Here is a 17,264-nt window from a genome sequence, read left to right as displayed (position 1 = left end):
CCTTTCCAAAACAGTAAGACCGAAGACAAATAAACCTATTTTTGTTTCTACTTTCAATACAGCGTCCCAGCAGATCAGACGTTTTGTCTTACGTAACTGGAAAATCCTAAACACTGGGGGCTTGGATTTGGAGAAGCCACTGTTCTCGTTCAGGCGAAGTCAGAATATGAAGGACCTTTTAATCCATACGAGACCTAGAGTTACTACTGTGACTAGGGATACCATCTCAGTGGCAGGTCTGCCCAGGCTGATGGGCCACACAAAATGTGGCGCATGTACTGTATACACCCTCACCTCTAACACCAAACATATCGACTTGGGCCTTCCTACCCCCTGTGAACAGATATCCCATACTAACTCTAACTTCTAGGGGGTTATCTACCTCATCACATGCCCCTGCAACTAATTTTACGTGGGTATGATGGGTAGGAAGGTGAGAACAAGAGCACCGTAGCACAGTGAGATGTGGCAGATCAAATACCAAACTGACAGCGCACTTCCTGGAGATGGGACACACTGCTGATGAGATAAGGTGGACTGTCATTGAAAAATTGAACTTGGGAAGGCATGTGGCAGACGACCAGCATGTCTTGCTTCTCCGGGAACAGAAGTGGGTTTATCGCTTCAGGAGTCATATCACTGGTCTCAACGACGATATACCTTGGCAAACTCTGGGGAGACACTAGTTGAACTGATATTGGTGGGCTTGAACAATAACATTTGAATACTTCTAGCATCATATTAACCAGGCTTGTATTGCTTATGGTGTGGAGAGGGAATTGGGGCATCCTTTGGTGACGTCTAGTTCTGTTTCAGTACTGTGATCCGGGATATGAGGAGCCTGGACTCCATTTCCGTTTGCAGTCTCCTGGCTTCACCCCTACCAAGCGAGTACATATGTTCCAGTTATAATAATTTATAAAGAGATTTACATATACATACATATGCACTCTTTTATCATGCAAGCTGTTTGATCAGCTTCCTCCTTTTTTTGCCGCTCAGTGCCATCTGAATTAGGGGATGGTATATCTTACCTCTGTATTGAAGAATAGAATTATGTTCCCTCTTTTGCTCTTCCTCTATAATTTTAGTTGTGGGGGCCTGATGTTGACCCATAATTCTATCCTTCTCACAGGTTTGTCTGGCCCTTCTTCCTTGCCATTTGCATTTTTTTTCACATATAAGGGAGGAGCAGAGGCTGTTCGCTGTATACTTTCAGGCGTTTATGCGAAGCTGCGATCCGGGACTCAGTTCCCCATAATACCCTCACGCAACACGCTTTGTTTGGATACATACAAGGGAAGAGCAGAGGTTGTTCACCGTACCTTCCATGCATTGACACGAAGCTGCAAACTGGACTCAGTTCCCCATAATACACTCACACAACATGCGGGACGCAATCACGTCAGATGCGGTGTCACGTGGGGTGCTTAGAACCAATGGCAACGTCGGAGTCAGACGTTATCAAACAGAACTCCTGGCGCAGCCTTTCACCATGCAGCGATCCGGAAGCAGGAAATTTTGTGAGGTTTCTCCCTAGGAACAGTAAGGAGGCTACAGGGGGGCTGTTTACTCTTTTACCGGTACATTCAGGCTTATATCCACGGGCTTGCTTTGATTTTTCTCCGCAAAGCAAGACTCGTTTATTTGACATTGAAGATGTCCATGGTAGGGGCTTACTCACGAATTATGCATGATGATAAGAGCATTTTTTTGATACATTTATACTCGTCTTGTTCCTTGGAATACATGTTTTGTACTTGGGATACCTTCCTGCAGGACGCCATGTCGAGTTTACAACTAGGAGTACATGAATGGGAGTAATTAAATGTCTCACAGCGATGTGTGTGGGATACAAATACTCTTTTCGCAAATGAAACAGCTTGAAAGATCATTTGGATTTAGATAGATGTAGTGACCCGTTTTTTTGTAGCATTGTACATTCATATTTTCTTTCTTCGACTCGTAGCCAGGGGTGACAAATATATTTACCTCGTAGGTTGTTGTAGTGGACAACATAAAGGGCACATGTTGTCATAACCGATGGGTGGCCTGAGAAAGTTCGTAACTCTCTGGCACCTATACACAGCATATTTATGTATGATTATTTATTGTTTCATTTTTTGTTTCCCATGTTGTTGGAATTCTCTCCACACGTGATGATTCAATTGAAATCTTGTGTGATCAGTCATTTGGCACTTCGACCGAACTGCGATTAGGCCAACATAAGGACTGGGAATGACATACGACCTGAAGAAGACCGGGGGGACTTCTTAAGGCGCAGTAAGTCAGTCGAAACATGTTGACACAAGCGGTATTAAGAGGGGTGTTTTGAGAACTTTAATCTTCTCTTTCAAACACGACCCATCCTTTCTCTCTTTTTAATCCTGGCTGTGGAACCTATTAATTAAGGTTTGTTTGGTATCCTCAAACCAATTTTAAAGCACTTTCTTATCAACTGCACTTTGTTGCACACCAGTTCTAGTCACAGGGTGACACTCACTGATCACGTTTTTTGTGTATATATATAAATATATATATATATATATATAAGTTGTTTCGTTTTGTGTTGCGTCTCTTTGTCTTTTATGTGTACCCCCTCCCTTATGCTCCATCCTGAGTGTGGCTACACCAGGGCGTATTATAAGCAGACCCGATGATGAAGCATGTCACACACTTCAGTGTGTGAGTGAGGGCAGTATTTCCAAAACAGTTGTATTTTTTATGTTTTGTGGTGTTATACGTGTTTTTGAGTCTCTCCACCCCTTCTTGAGTGTATGAACATGATTTAGGGGGTTCGGGGTGGCAGAGTTGTAGATAAGGTTGCCCCTCTCCCCTTATTTGTAGTTAATGACCTTTTCAAAGAGGCCAGTGTTAGCGATTAATGGTGTGCTTGATATCCATATACATGTCCCCACAGTGGTCTCTAGGTCTTGAAACTTCTTTGTTGTCAATTATACAAACTGATCAGTGTCAAGACATCAAGACCTCCGTTGGACCATGTATATGGACAATCTGCAACGCCATTTGTTTCTGACAGTGTTTAATCTTAAAGGGTTCCAGATTTTTCAATGAATGTGTACATGTATTTTAGCGTACATTTCCTTGTGAGACATCTTTCATGCAGGCACATATGTGTTCTCTTCACAAGATGGCAAATTACTGCATTCAATACATGTTGATTGTGTAAAGTATGGTGAGTCCCAAGATGCCAACAATTATTTACATTTATTTTTTGTACAATGTACTTACAGGGCTCTGAGTGTGGTGTACACAAACACTAGCTTCTCTGTGTATTTGTCATTCAAGTTGTGGCCTGGGGTGTTCTTTGGATCATTGTGTCCAAGTTGCATTGTGTCTATACCAACTGGGCAGTGTAAGGCCCAAATATGTGCAGAGTTATCTGGCTGTTACTCATGGTGCATGGCATGATTTGCAGGGTGACCTACTATTTTTGTGTTCATGTGTCAGATGTGTACTGGTGACTGATGCTTTTCTGTTTCTTCTCCTTGCCCACAGCATCATCACCAGAAACAGTAGGAAACAGCTGCATGAACCAAGAGGCGGTACCCAACCACAGTGCCACCAGTGTGGAGGAGTCTGAGGGAGCCAGTGGCATGGAGGGTGAGGGGAGTCAGTCTGCGGACCTGTTGGAAGGTGAAACATCATATCATGCTGATGGATATGATTCTGGCTCCCTGGAGGAGGGGGAATTTGCAGCAACACCAGGAAGCAGCACTGAGCCTGTACCCACCCCCTCCAGCACTATCCCCACCCTCCCAGTTGCTCCCGTACCTTCTGTCCGTGCAGCCCCCCATGTCTCCTTCAGCCCCGGCACTGCAGCTCCTGCCCCTGTCACCCCTGCTGCCCTCAGTACGGAGTCTGTGAACTTACTCCACCAGTTGCAGGTTGGTCAGACATCGATGCTGAATGGCCTCCATGCCCACACTCAAATACTGCCACAGTTGTTGTCTTTCATGGAGGGCATGTCAGCAACGATGTCTGACCAACGTTGGATTATGCAGTCCATGGACTCATCACTGACGGCAGCAGTTTCCCTCCTGCAGCAGTCCGTCCCCCCTCCTACGGACCCATCCACATTTCCCTCTCCCATACCTGTCCAACGCACACGCAGGAAGACACCATCACGCACACCAACAGACACGGGCAGCATACACCCACATATGGTGAAGCGCACACCTCCTGGCACGCACACTCAGGGGGCTGCAGGCACACCCTCAGGGACTGTGCTTAGCCCGCATACAATGTGTAAAGAAAATAACGCATTTGATAATACAACTAGGGAACAGACCAATATGTAAAGCACAAAAATCAATTAAGAATTTGACAAATTCGATAACGCCGAAACGCGCGTCGATAAATTGTATTGTTTGCCACCTAGGTTTTATGTATTTTCTTGTATAATTGTGTCACGAATATTTCCTTCATACATAATTTTGTGTATTTTTTAATAACATTGTAGTGATTATGTTTTTTTAAAACTTGAGAATGTAATTTTATTAATAAATCGAATTTGTCAAATTCTTAATTGATTTTTGTGCTTTACATATTGGTCTGTTCCCTAGTTGTATTATCAAATGCGTTATTTTCTTCACACATTGTTCATTTCCCTGCATTACAAATCCAGTATTTGAACAGGGGGTCCTTGTTGTTCACATTGCTTAGCCCGCATACATGCAGCCAGAGTCACAGTGCACAACCCCCACAGCCCTCTCCCTCCACTCCAATATTGTCCTCGGGTGCAGGGGTTTGGCTGGCTGAACTGGCTGCAGTGTGCAGCGCAGAGTATGAGTCCACCTTCGGCACTGCACAAACCACTGAGGAGGATACATCCACCCCTGCACCCACCATACCTACCCTTATCACTCCTGTCCCTGCGGTGTCTGGTCCTGCCCCTGATGATGCCCTCCAAGGGTCTATATACCCTTAAATAGTCCATGTGCAGGCAAGTTAGGGGTAGACGGTCTACCCAACGTCCCCCTACAAGGACATTTGTGTGGACTGGCCATTAGCCTTATTTGAGGAAGGATTCATTTTTGAACATATTTTATTTTCCTGCTGAATAAAGCCTTTTATTTTACGCTCAACACTATTGCATTTCAGGTACTTGATGTTGGTGATGAGGGGCCTGGAGTTGCTGTCATGGTAATGTTTTGGGGTTCTGAAAGATGTTTTTTGTTGAAGGTCATGAGGTGGACCATGGTATCTGTTTGCCATCTCAGTGTGTTCAGTTTGGCTAGAGACATTGTCCCAAGGAGTGTTCCTTCCTCTGTGGCACCTGACATCTTCACTGCAGACAGTTGCACAATTGTTGTGCTGAAATGTGTGCACAATTCCTCAGTTGGTGATGGTTCCCTTCAACAATGGCCATGCCTGTTGTAAATAAAACAGCGATAATGTTAAGCATTAGCTGAAGTTATGATAATGAGCCATTTGTTGCGTTTTCTGCTCTAACTCTCGTAATCGTCAGACTCCATCTTGTTTTCATGTCCTCCATCTTGTATGCTACATATTGCCATGTGCCCGCCATGTGACGAGTCCTACCTCTTTGCTGATCGCCCTTAAGATCTGCCCAGCAACAGTCTATAAATAGAACCTTTTTGTGCGTCTAGCGCATGCTCAGTGGAAATCACATCTGTCTTTGATCAGCGTAGATAGGAATATGCTTTGTGCGGGCTTCGAGAACCGTTAACTCTACCCATGTATTGATCATGCTCAGAAATGTCCATATATGGTCGTAAATCATGCTCTGTGTTGTACCCGCCCACCCATGAGCCCCTTCTTTGTGTATAAAAGGGGGCTGTGTGCTTGAGTTCTTTGTGCTACCCTGTACAATGCTGTAGAGTGCTGTGTAGGCTGTAGGACCACCTTTAAAGGTTTATTAAACTATGTTTTTGTATTTCCAGTTTCCGTGCCAATTTCTTTCCATAGTCTGAGGACAGAAGGGTGAACACTTTGCACTGACTGACCTTGGTGAGGCCTGTACTCATCATGCCTGCTCACAGATGTCTACTGCTCATTCATCTGTGCCATGCTTGCAAATCATTGTACTTGTGTTTTGAGTATGTACAAATGCCTTCATGGACACATTCACCCATTTCCCCATATGCATGTGTGTAATCACACCCTAGCCCAATGTTGGGGATTGTTATGCAGGGTATTTGGGCACATGACTCACAATTGTGTGCATTGTATCTAAGGGGTTTCAACCCTATTCCTTCCATGAGAGACTACATCTTGGTGGTCTGACCACCACATGGACATTAGTATGAGTCCTGGGATGTGCCTGTTACTGTGTGTTCCCTTTCGCTATCTTTGTTTGGTAGGCTGTTACACCACTATACGCTATTGTGTCATGATGGTAGGGTGTGTATTTCGCCTGCAGCCTCCGTGGGTGTGTATGCATATGGAATTTGAGATGGAATGGAATGGAATGGAAAGGTATTTGTAGAGCACATGGCTACCCGGAGGCCTCCCAGCGCTAAGTCACCGACACAGGGGCCATATGGACTAAGGAAAGAGCAAGGATTTTAGTTGCCTCCGGAAAGCCATGTGGTCTGAAATTATGCGAAGGTTGAGAGGCAGGGAATTGCAGAGTTTGAAGGCATTATATGAAAAAAGTCTGCTGCCACTCCTGGATCTCTTGATCTAAAGGATCTCTGCCAGATGAAGATCATCTGATCGAAGGTTCTGGCTAACTTTGTAGGGCTGGATCATGGTGGAGATCGTGGGTGAGCTGAATCCTTGCCATGCATTGTGTACCAGGCAAAGAGCCTTAAACATGATCCGCTCCTGAACCGGGAGCCAGTGGAGGGTACGGAGGGCCGGTCTGGCCGACAACCTGTTGGGGTTCCCGTCAGCAGTCTTGCTGCGCTATTTTGAATGGCCTGGAGTTTCCTGACTGTGGAAATGGGAGCACCTAGGTACAGTGTTATCCCGTAGTCCAGTCTGGAGAGTATTGGTGATTGGACCACTACTTTCTTTGCCGCTGAGGGAAGGAGGGGCAGAACCTTTCGTGCCATTCTAAGTAAGCCGTAAAAAAGGGCTGCTATTTTCCTGGCTTCGGTTCTGAGACTAAGATCCTGGTCCAGCCAAACCCCGAGGCTCTTAATTTCTGATTTTGGGGTAGGGACTGGACCCATGTTAGGTAGCCACATCAGGCTGGGATTAAAACTGATAGTGTTACCGAGAATCATCATCTCGGTTTTTCCTCCATTAAGTTTAAGCTGGGAGACATCCATCCAGTTTGACAGGAGTAGAGGGTATGAATTTCCTGTTTGGGTTGGTTAAGCCCGACCACCAGCTGAGTATCATCAGCGTAGGTGACTATTCGAATGCCATGAGGATCTATTCTGGTTGCTAGCGGGGACATGTAAACATTAAAAATGGTTGGACTGAACGTGGAACCCTGGGGCACCTGGCACCAAAGGGGTGTAGATTTAGAAACAGTATTATCATCAAAAACCTGATAGGTTCTTCCCTCTAAAAAGACATTGGAGTGCTGTGCCATTCACTCCTATGTTTCTGAGTCGCTGAATCAAGATCAAGTGATTCACCGCATCGAAAGCTGCGCTCAGGTCAATGAGTAGGATGGCTGCCGCGCCTACTGAGTTCATGATTTTCCTGCTCTCCTCAATCACTGTCAATAACGCAGTTTCTGTACTCTGGCATGGCCAGAAACCGGTTTGGGAGGGATGGAGCAGGTTATGGCTTTTGAGAAATCTAGAGAGAGTTGAATTAATATGTTTCTCTGTTACCTTGCTTATGGCCGGAAGAAGGGATATGGGGCAATAGTTACCCAGATTTGCTGGGTCCAGATAAGTGCACATACCCCCATGCAGTTGTTGTATGCTGATGATGATGTACCCACCCTATATCTGAGCACTGCTGGGTGTCCTCTGCACTCACGCCTCATATGTCTGGGCACTGCTGGGAGTCCTCTGCACCCACTCCTCATATGTCTAGAAGTCCTCTGCACCCACCTCCATACTGTTGGCCACTGCTGGGAGTCCTCTGCACCCACCCCTCATGTGTCTGGGCACTGCTGGGAGTCCTCTGCACCCACCCCCATACTGTTGGCCACTGCAGGGAGTCCTCTTCACCCAACCCTCATGTGTCTGGGCACTGCTGGGAGTCATATCCACCCACCCCTCATATGTCTGGGCACTGCTGGGAGTCATATACACCCACCCCTCATATGTCTGGGCACTGATAGGAGTCCTCTGCATCCACCCCTCATATGTCAGGACACTGCTGGGAGTCCTCTGGACCCACCCCCATACTGTTGGCCACTGCTGGGAGTCCTCTGCACCCACCCCTCATGTGTCTGGGCACTGCTGGGAGTCATATCCTTCTAACCCTCATATGTCTGGGCACTGCTGGGAGTCATCTGCACCCACCCCCATAATGTTGGCCACTGCTGGGAGTACTCTGCACCCTCCCCCATGCTGTCGCCCACTGCTGGGAGTCCTCTGCACCCAACCCCATACTGTTGGCCACTGCTGGGAGTCCTCTGCACCCACCCGTCAAATGTATGGGCACTGCTGTAAGTCCTCTGAACCCACCCCTATACTGTTGGCCACATGGGGTTGATGGTTTGTGTGCCTCATATAACTATTGTGAGGGTGCCGTACGCGATTGTGTGAGACGCACCATACCCCAACATTCCTGGCGTGTGTGCGCATCGTATTATTATTGCAATGGTGCCATATGCGAGTGCGTGAAACGCACCGTTTCCCAAATTCATGGTGTGTGTGCGCATCTTATCACTAATGCTATGGTGCCTTACGCGAGCGCGTGAATCGCACCGTATCCCAACATTAATGGCGTGTGTGCGCATCGTATCACTTTTGCAATGGTGCCATACTCGAGCACGTGAAACCCACCGTATCCCAACATTCCTGGTGTGTGTGCACATCGTATCACTATTGCAATGGTGCAATACACGAATGTGTAAAACTCAGCGTACCCCAACATTCATGGCGTGTGTGTGCAGCTCGTATTACTATTGCAACGATGCCATACACGAGCGTATAAGACGCACCGTACAAGTACACTTCCATTGTTGTGGTACATTGTGCTCATCATATGCGCCATCGTTGGTTTCTGTGCATCCGGTCGTAGGCGTACAGGACTGGGATGACACGGACAATGGGGTTCATGTTGTGTATGTCGCGTACCGGGGATACGGTTCAGGTTGGACTCTGCTTTTACAGACGTTTTGAGCTCCTGTAAAGATGAATCGTACTTCAGCGGCCGGAAACTGCTGCTTGTTTACGTACGGACGTCGCGTAATGCGTGTTTCGGATAAAATATGGTTCATACGGAGATCTGCTTTGGATATGAATCGTACTTCATTGTACGTACGGGACCCTTTACTGGTTTCATGGTTGATGAATCTTCGCAAATTTCTCAAAGAAGATGGCTCGCTCCTCTCCGCTCCTTCCCTGAAAATTTGGGGGGGATTCGTCAAGTGGGGGCTGAGAAAAAAGGGGGGTCCCAAAACGTGTTTTCTCCATGTTAATTTCCATGGGACCTTTAGACTCGGCTACAGCCCGAACGGCTCAACAGAATTATTTGAAATTTGGTAAAATGGAAGAGACTGGTTCGCAGATTACGCTTTTTTTTAAAATGATGTAAATCCGTCCAGTATTTGCTGAGAAAATTGCATTTAAATTCAATTATATATCTATAAGCGCGCACGCGTGCGCGCACTGTCCCCGCCTGCCTGTCTGTATCCTACACATATGTGGTTATAGAAACCCCTGTAATAAAAGCTCTTCTATCATAAATAAGACGCAGTGCTTCAATCACAATAAGGCAGCTAATAAGATCATTATCAAGAACATACAAATGGATAATTGCTCCGCACCGCTAACTAAATCAAAAACACTCTAGCTAATAATTGAGGTGTTACAGGCGAATATATATATATATATATATATATATATATATATATATATATATATATATATATATATATATATATATATATATATATATATATATATATATATATATATATATATATATATAATATGCCACGAACAACTTCTCAACAGAAAGTCAGAAGCCACTGTAGGGGAATGCAATGGAGTCTCTTTATTGAGGCTGAAACAGATGAGCATGGGCATATGCATTTCGGCCGTGTGGCCACTTCAGCGCCCCAGGTGTACCAAGTGAGATTTCCCGCCCAGCAGTTCTGCTCCCATTCAAATAGTTCTGGTTGGCTCCATCCCCAAGCGGAGATCTGTGTCACCTGCTTCGATGCAAACGGGTGAAGCAAACTACATGTCCCAGCATGCAGTGGTTCTTGCCAGGATTTGTCGCCAAAGTGCGTATGGGGCTGAGTCTGCAGACAGTTATCACCCGGTGTCTCACACTGTCTTTGCACAATATTGAAGCTCCTCGCGTCCCCACCTGCACAACCGCCACACACAGGTAAACTTCCATGGGGGAAAAAGGTGCGACAGTGCGCTTCTCCCAGTGCAAAGTTGCACCACTTCTGTTCCTCCTGGGTGTAGTGGCGAGCCTGGTCCTTCCGATACCTCGGATTGAAGAAAGTTCTGCCAAAACAGAACGGCGCCATCGATGACCAGGTCAGTATGCGTGCAGGGGCTTCTGTTGCACGTCGCTGGCTGACCGTGCAGAATTATGCCATGAACACCTTCTCAACAGAAAGTCAGAAGCCACTGTAGGGGAATGCAATGGAGTCTCTTTATAGAGGCTGAAACAGATGAGCATGGGCGTATGCATTTCGGCCGTGTGGCCTCTTCAGCGCCCCAGGTGTACCAAGTGAGATTTCCCGCCCAGCAGTTCTGCTCCCATTCAAATAGTTCTGGTTGGCTCCACCTCCAAGCGGAGATCTGTGTCACCTGCTTCGATGCAAACGGGTGAAGCAAACTACATGTCCCAGCATGCAGTGGTTCTTGCCAGGATTTTTCGCCAAAGTGCGTATGGGGCAGAGTCTGCAGACAGTTATCACCCGGTGTCTCACACTGTCTTTGCACAATATTGAAGCTCCTCGCCTCCCCACCTGCACAACCGCCACACACAGGTAAACTTCCATGGGGGAAAAAGGTGCGACCGTGCGCTTCTCCCAGTGCAAAGTTGCACCACTTCTGTTCCTCCTGGGTGTAGTGGCGAGCCTAGTCCTTCCGATACCTCGGATTGAAGAAAGTTCTGCCAAAACAGAACGGCGCCAGTGATGACCAGGTCAGTTTGCGTGCAGGGGCTTCTGTTGCACGTCGCTGGCTGACCGTGCAGAATTATGCCACGAACACCTTCTCAACAGAAAGTCAGAAGCCACTGTAGGGGAATGCAATGGAGTCTCTTTATTGAAGCTGAAACAGATGAGCATGGGCGTATGCATTTCGGCCGTGTGGCCTCTTCAGCGCCCCAGGTGTACCAAGTGAGATTTCCCGCCCAGCAGTTCTGCTCCCATTCAAATAGTTCTGGTTGGCTCCACTCCCAAGCGGAGATCTGTGTCACCTGCTTCGATGCAAACGGGTGAAGCAAACTACATGTCCCAGCATGCAGTGGTTCTTGCCAGGATTTGTCACCAAAGTGCGTATGGGGCAGAGTCTGCAGACAGTTATCACCTGGTGTCTCACACTGTCTTTGCACAATATTGAAGCTCCTCGCGTCCCCACCTGCACAACCGCCACACACAGGTAAACTTCCATGGGGGAAAAAGGTGCAACAGTGCGCTTCTCCCAGTGCAAAGTTGCACCACTTCTGTTCCTCCTGGGTGTAGTGGCGAGCCTGGTCCTTCCGATATCTCGGATTGAAGAAAGTTCCGCCAAAACAGAACGGCGCCAGTGATGACCAGGTCAGTTTGCGTGCAGGGGCTTCTGTTGCACGTCTCTGGCTGACCGTGCAGAATTATGCCACGAACACCTTCTCAACAGAAAGTCAGAAGCCACTGTAGGGGAATGCAATGGAGTCTCTTTATTGAGGCTGAAACAGATGAGCATGGGCGTATGCATTTCGGCCGTGTGATCTCTTCAGAGCCCCAGGTGTACCAAGTGAGATTTCCCGCCCAGCAGTTCTGCTCCCATTCAAATAGTTCTGGTTGGCTCCACCCCCAAGCGGAGATCTGTGTCACCTGCTTCGATGCAAACGGGTAAAGCAAACTACATGTCCCAGCATGCAGTGGTTCTTGCCAGGATTTGTCACCAAAGTGCGTATGGGGCAGAGTCTGCAGACAGTTATCACCCGGTGTCTCACACTGTCTTTGCACAATATTGAAGCTCCTCGCGTCCCCACCTGCACAACCGCCACACACAGGTAAACTACCGCCAGTAGGTAATATATATATATATATATACCTACTGGAGGTAGCCAGTAGGTATATATAGTTAGGACCTGTTTCCATAGGAAATCCCCAACATTCTATTGGGAATAACTTTGGCGCTGGTTGATGAATCTTCGCAAATTTCTCAAAGAAGATGGCTCGCTCCTCTCCGCTCCTTCCCTGAAAATTTGGGGGGGATTCATCAAGTGGGGGCTGGGAAAAAAGGGAGTCCCAAAACGTGTTTTCCCCATGTTAATTTCCATGGGACCTTTAGACTCGGCTACAGCCCGAATGGCTCAACAGAATTATTTGAAATTTGGTAAAATGGAAGAGACTGGTTCGCAGATTACGCTTTTTTTAAATGATGTAAATCCGTCCAGTATTTGCTGAGAAAATTGCATTTAAATTCAATTATATATCTATAAGCGCGCACGCGTGCGCGCACTGTCCCCGCCTGCCTGTCTGAAATGGGGCCGCCGCACTGCCCGCGGCGACCCGGAAGTGCTAGGTCCGGCCGGCCAATCCCAGGGCTCCCGTGATGGGAGGGAGCCCTGCCACCTGTAAGAGAAGCGTCATCTGCGGCTGACTGCCCAGCTGACTGCCCAGCTCGTTTTGGTCCCCGCCTGCCTGCCTAAAATCGGGCCGCCGCGCTGCCCGCGGTGACCCGGAAGTGCTGGGGCCGGCCGGCCAATCCCAGCGCGGCCGGCCGGCAATGCCCGCCCCCGCCCTTCATCATGACTCGGCTCGGTCCGCTTCGGAAGCAGGTCAGCCCGTCATGTCAGCCCAGGGAGGTCCGGTGCCTGCCGCAGAGGGAGCGCTGGCCACCTCCCTCTGGTGCTGTCAGTGGAGCGCGGTCACAGCACTTTCCCTCAAACTGAGGGAGGAGACAGGCAGAGACCGCGCAGGAGGCGAGAGCCTGCCGGCGGGCTTTCTGTCCTTTTCTTCAGCTGCCTTCACACCGAGAGAGGACAGGCCGTTGGCCGGCTCAGTCCCTGGCTACCCCCGCGCTACAACCACAGTGTGGCTACATTCCATACCCCAGCGAACGTTGAGGTGTGCTACTGCTTTCAAGTGGGAGGACCCATGAAAAACAGTCCTTATCCGCCTCCCTCTCTGTTTATCCCCCACTACAGCAGTCGTTATTCTCTGTACCTGAGGTGAGCAAGTGGCAAGCAAACTGCAGTTTTTTGAAAAAGATTATCTAACCCACTACAATAACTGACCACTAAAATTTACAGAAACATTCTTTTGTTTACAGTGGCACAGCACACACTATAAATGACTGGTGCAGACACGAGTCCTCGTTTTGTATAACAGTACGAACAGTTTAGAACAGGACTAGGTGCTTCAGTTTTTGGTGCTTTGCTTTCCAGCAGTTTTAACATCTTCTTAGAATGTCTTGTTGCTCAAATGGGTTTAACTGCTCATATTTATATGTTTTCCTGTTTTTCATTGCTTGATTTTGGTTGCGACAAAGTGTCCCTCATATTTGTTGAAATGTCACTCATAATTACAGGGAATTTATGAAAATGCCACACACAGCAATCTGAAATCTTGCCAGCTATGGTTTTCAGCCACTACTGTGCTTAAATAACCATCATGCATTCACCAGCCATCCATCCATGTTCCAGCCAACAATCATGCATCCATCCAACACCCACCCACCCTCCCACCCACCATTCATGCACCCCATCCATCCACCCAACCATCCATCCATCCTGCATCCATCCATCATTCATGCATCCATTCACCCATCTATCATGCATGCATCCATCCATGCATCCACCCAACAATCATTCATCCATCATGCATCCAACCATCGTTCATGCATCAAAAATCGGATCCCTAGGGCTGATCAGGTGGTCCCACAAGGATAGTAACATATTTAAACGTTATCCGCTAATAGAATTAGCATTTTCAAAACCTTGCAAATTCACTGAAAAAAACATAGGTTTCTGGCCTTATAAATCTATATATCAGCTTTTAAAAAACCAATGAAATTCACTGAAAAAACCATAAGTTATACACTATATATAGTTAGGAATTAGCCTTTAAAAAACCAATGAAATTCACAAAAAAAACATAGGTTTTAGGCCTTATATAGTTAGGAATTAACATATAAAAAACCATTGAAATTCCTCCTATATAGTTAGCTGGACAATTTATTGATATAAAACCAATGAAATTCGACATATAGTTAGGTGCACTAACTATATATTTCGCGCATCCGCAATCCAATGCTGATGATGTCACATATTACATCATTCATGACATGGTCAGTGACATCACTGGTGACATCACTGATGACATCATCCAGTGTCTGTGTGTTTTTGTAAAGTTTAAATATGTTTTACATATTGAAGAAGACCCCTCCTGACTCCCTAGGATTGATGAGGGGGATATTAAAGTGGCCCGCGGGGCAAAAAAAAAAAGATTGCGATTTTTCGCCGTAGAGGCGCGTCCCAGTACGCGAACCGGGCAGCTAACTGGGCAGCTAACCGGCAGCGTAACAGGAGTCTGAGGAGAAGCTGATTGGCTGTCAACATTGTAAACAGTCCGGAGCGGCCGCCATCTTGTCTCTCGGTAGGATCGAGAGACAAGAGGTGGTGAAAAACGAAGGGGGAAATGAAGGAAAGGGGGCAAGGTAGACCCTTCCTGACCCCCTAGGATTGATGAGGGGGATATTAAAGTGCCCCGCGGTGTGGTATTCAAAAACCTTGGAGTCCTTTAAAAGCAGCGAGAGACTGACACAGAATTCTGAAATATCAAAGGACAGTTTATTACATGAAGTGAGGCTGCGTCGCCCAAAGGCCATGGCAAATGAATGAGGCAGTCTGAGGAAGTCAGAAGGCTGATGCCTTATATACATTTCAGACTTACACAGTAAGCATACATGAAAGGGGGCAGTCTTGGTTCCTGTGAGCACACAAGGAATACCAAATAAGGACATATGGAACCAAGTGGGAGGAGCTAACAGTTTCAGAACGTAGTGAACACATTCCTATGTAAAACTTAATCAGTAACAGATGCAGACTCTACCAGGCATTTCTGAGCATGCGTGGAAGTGGAGGAGGCTAAATATATCTTGTTACTAGGCAGACTTCAGGCGCAGCTAAAAGGAAGGTAGGACAATGCACATAGTGAGCACATGGTAGCCAAGATGGCCTCCAGAAACTAAAATGGCTTCTAAAAAGCGGATAAGATAACTTCTAAATGCAAGATGGCTTCTGCTAACGCTAACCCATTTATGCTAATTTACAACAGCGGGGCAAAAGAAAAAAAAAAAATTGCGATTTTTCGCGGTAGAGGCGCTTCCCGGTATGCCAACCGGGCAGCTAACAGGCAGCGTAACGGGAGTCCGACATCTTGTGTTTTTGGAGCGTCCGGTTTGCTTACCGGGTAGCGTTCCGGTAAGCGTAACAAGGGTAAAACCAAGAGAAACAGTAAAATAAAATTTAAAGGAATAGATTTCCACCAAACATGGCAAAATCTTAGGGACTGTTTGTTTGATGTGCCTTTGCAAGGCCTCAAGATATGTGCACGTGTGGATTTTGTCTAATTAAGATTAAAAAAATATATATATCTGTAAGCGTGCTCTGGCGTGCTTACGTTACGGGTTTTGTTTGCGCTGCAGAGACGATACGTCATGTTTATGCGACGTGTCATGAGGCGTCTCACGTGGCTATGTGATACGTCACGTAATAAAGAATATATTTTACAGCTATAGATATTAGCTTTTAAAAAACCAATGAAATTCACTGAAAAAACCATAGGTTATTAACCATATATAGTTAGGAATTTGAATTCACAAAACCATGAAAATTCACTGAAAAAACCATTGGTTATAGACCATATATAGTTAGGGATTAGCATTTACAAAACCTTAATTTACTCGCACAAAACCATAGAAATTCGCATATATAGTTAGTTGCAATAACTATATATCGCGCACCCGCAATCCACTGCTGATGATGTCACATATTACATCATTCATGACATGGTCAGTGAACCCATACATCTAGTGAATCAACTGCTCACACATCTATGCACAGAGTCACATACCTCCCAGCCACCCCACACACACACTCACTCTCCCATACAAATATTTGGGCAACCAATCAATAACCCATATAGTTACTCATATAGCTACTGATCAACACATGCAGCAGTTTACAGAACTACAGAAATAATGATGCACAAATTAAGACAGTTTAGTCACTAACCCATGCACTCAGTGAGACACATTTAATTATTCTCTCATACAGTCAGTCATGCACCTACTAAATCCTTCATCCAAACACTTATACATCCACTCATTCTTCAATATGTAAGACATATTTTAACTTTACAGAAACATACAGTCACTGGATGTTGTCATCAGTGATGTCATTTGAGATGTCATCAGTGATGTCATCAGTGATGTCACTGACCATGTCATGAATGATGTAATATGTGACATCATCAGCAGTGGATTGCGGGTGCGCGATATATAGTTATTGCAACTAACTATATATGCGAATTTCTATGGTTTTGTGCGAGTAAATTAAGGTTTTGTAAATGCTAATCCCTAACTATATATGGTCTATAACCAATGGTTTTTTTCAGTGAATTTTCATGGTTTTGGAAATGCAAATTCCTAACTATATATGGTCTATAACCTATGGTTTTTTCAGTGAATATATATATATATATATATATATATATATATATATATATATATATATATATATATATATATATATATATATATATATATATATATATATATATATATATATATATATATATGTATATATATATGTCCAAACAAAGCTGCTTCTGCTGCAACGCTGTGACCCGTTGAAAAGTGGCGTACGCTCCGGCGAAACAGCCGGAAAATTAGTATTCCACACAAAGTTCCAATAAAGTACGCTTTCAGTAACGACACAACAACCCAGGAGTAAACTTA

Source organism: Lissotriton vulgaris, chromosome 3_1 (assembly GCF_964263255.1).
Source record: "Lissotriton vulgaris chromosome 3_1, aLisVul1.2, whole genome shotgun sequence".
Classification (NCBI taxonomy): domain Eukaryota; kingdom Metazoa; phylum Chordata; class Amphibia; order Caudata; family Salamandridae; genus Lissotriton; species Lissotriton vulgaris.
This window is presented reverse-complemented; position numbering follows the sequence as displayed.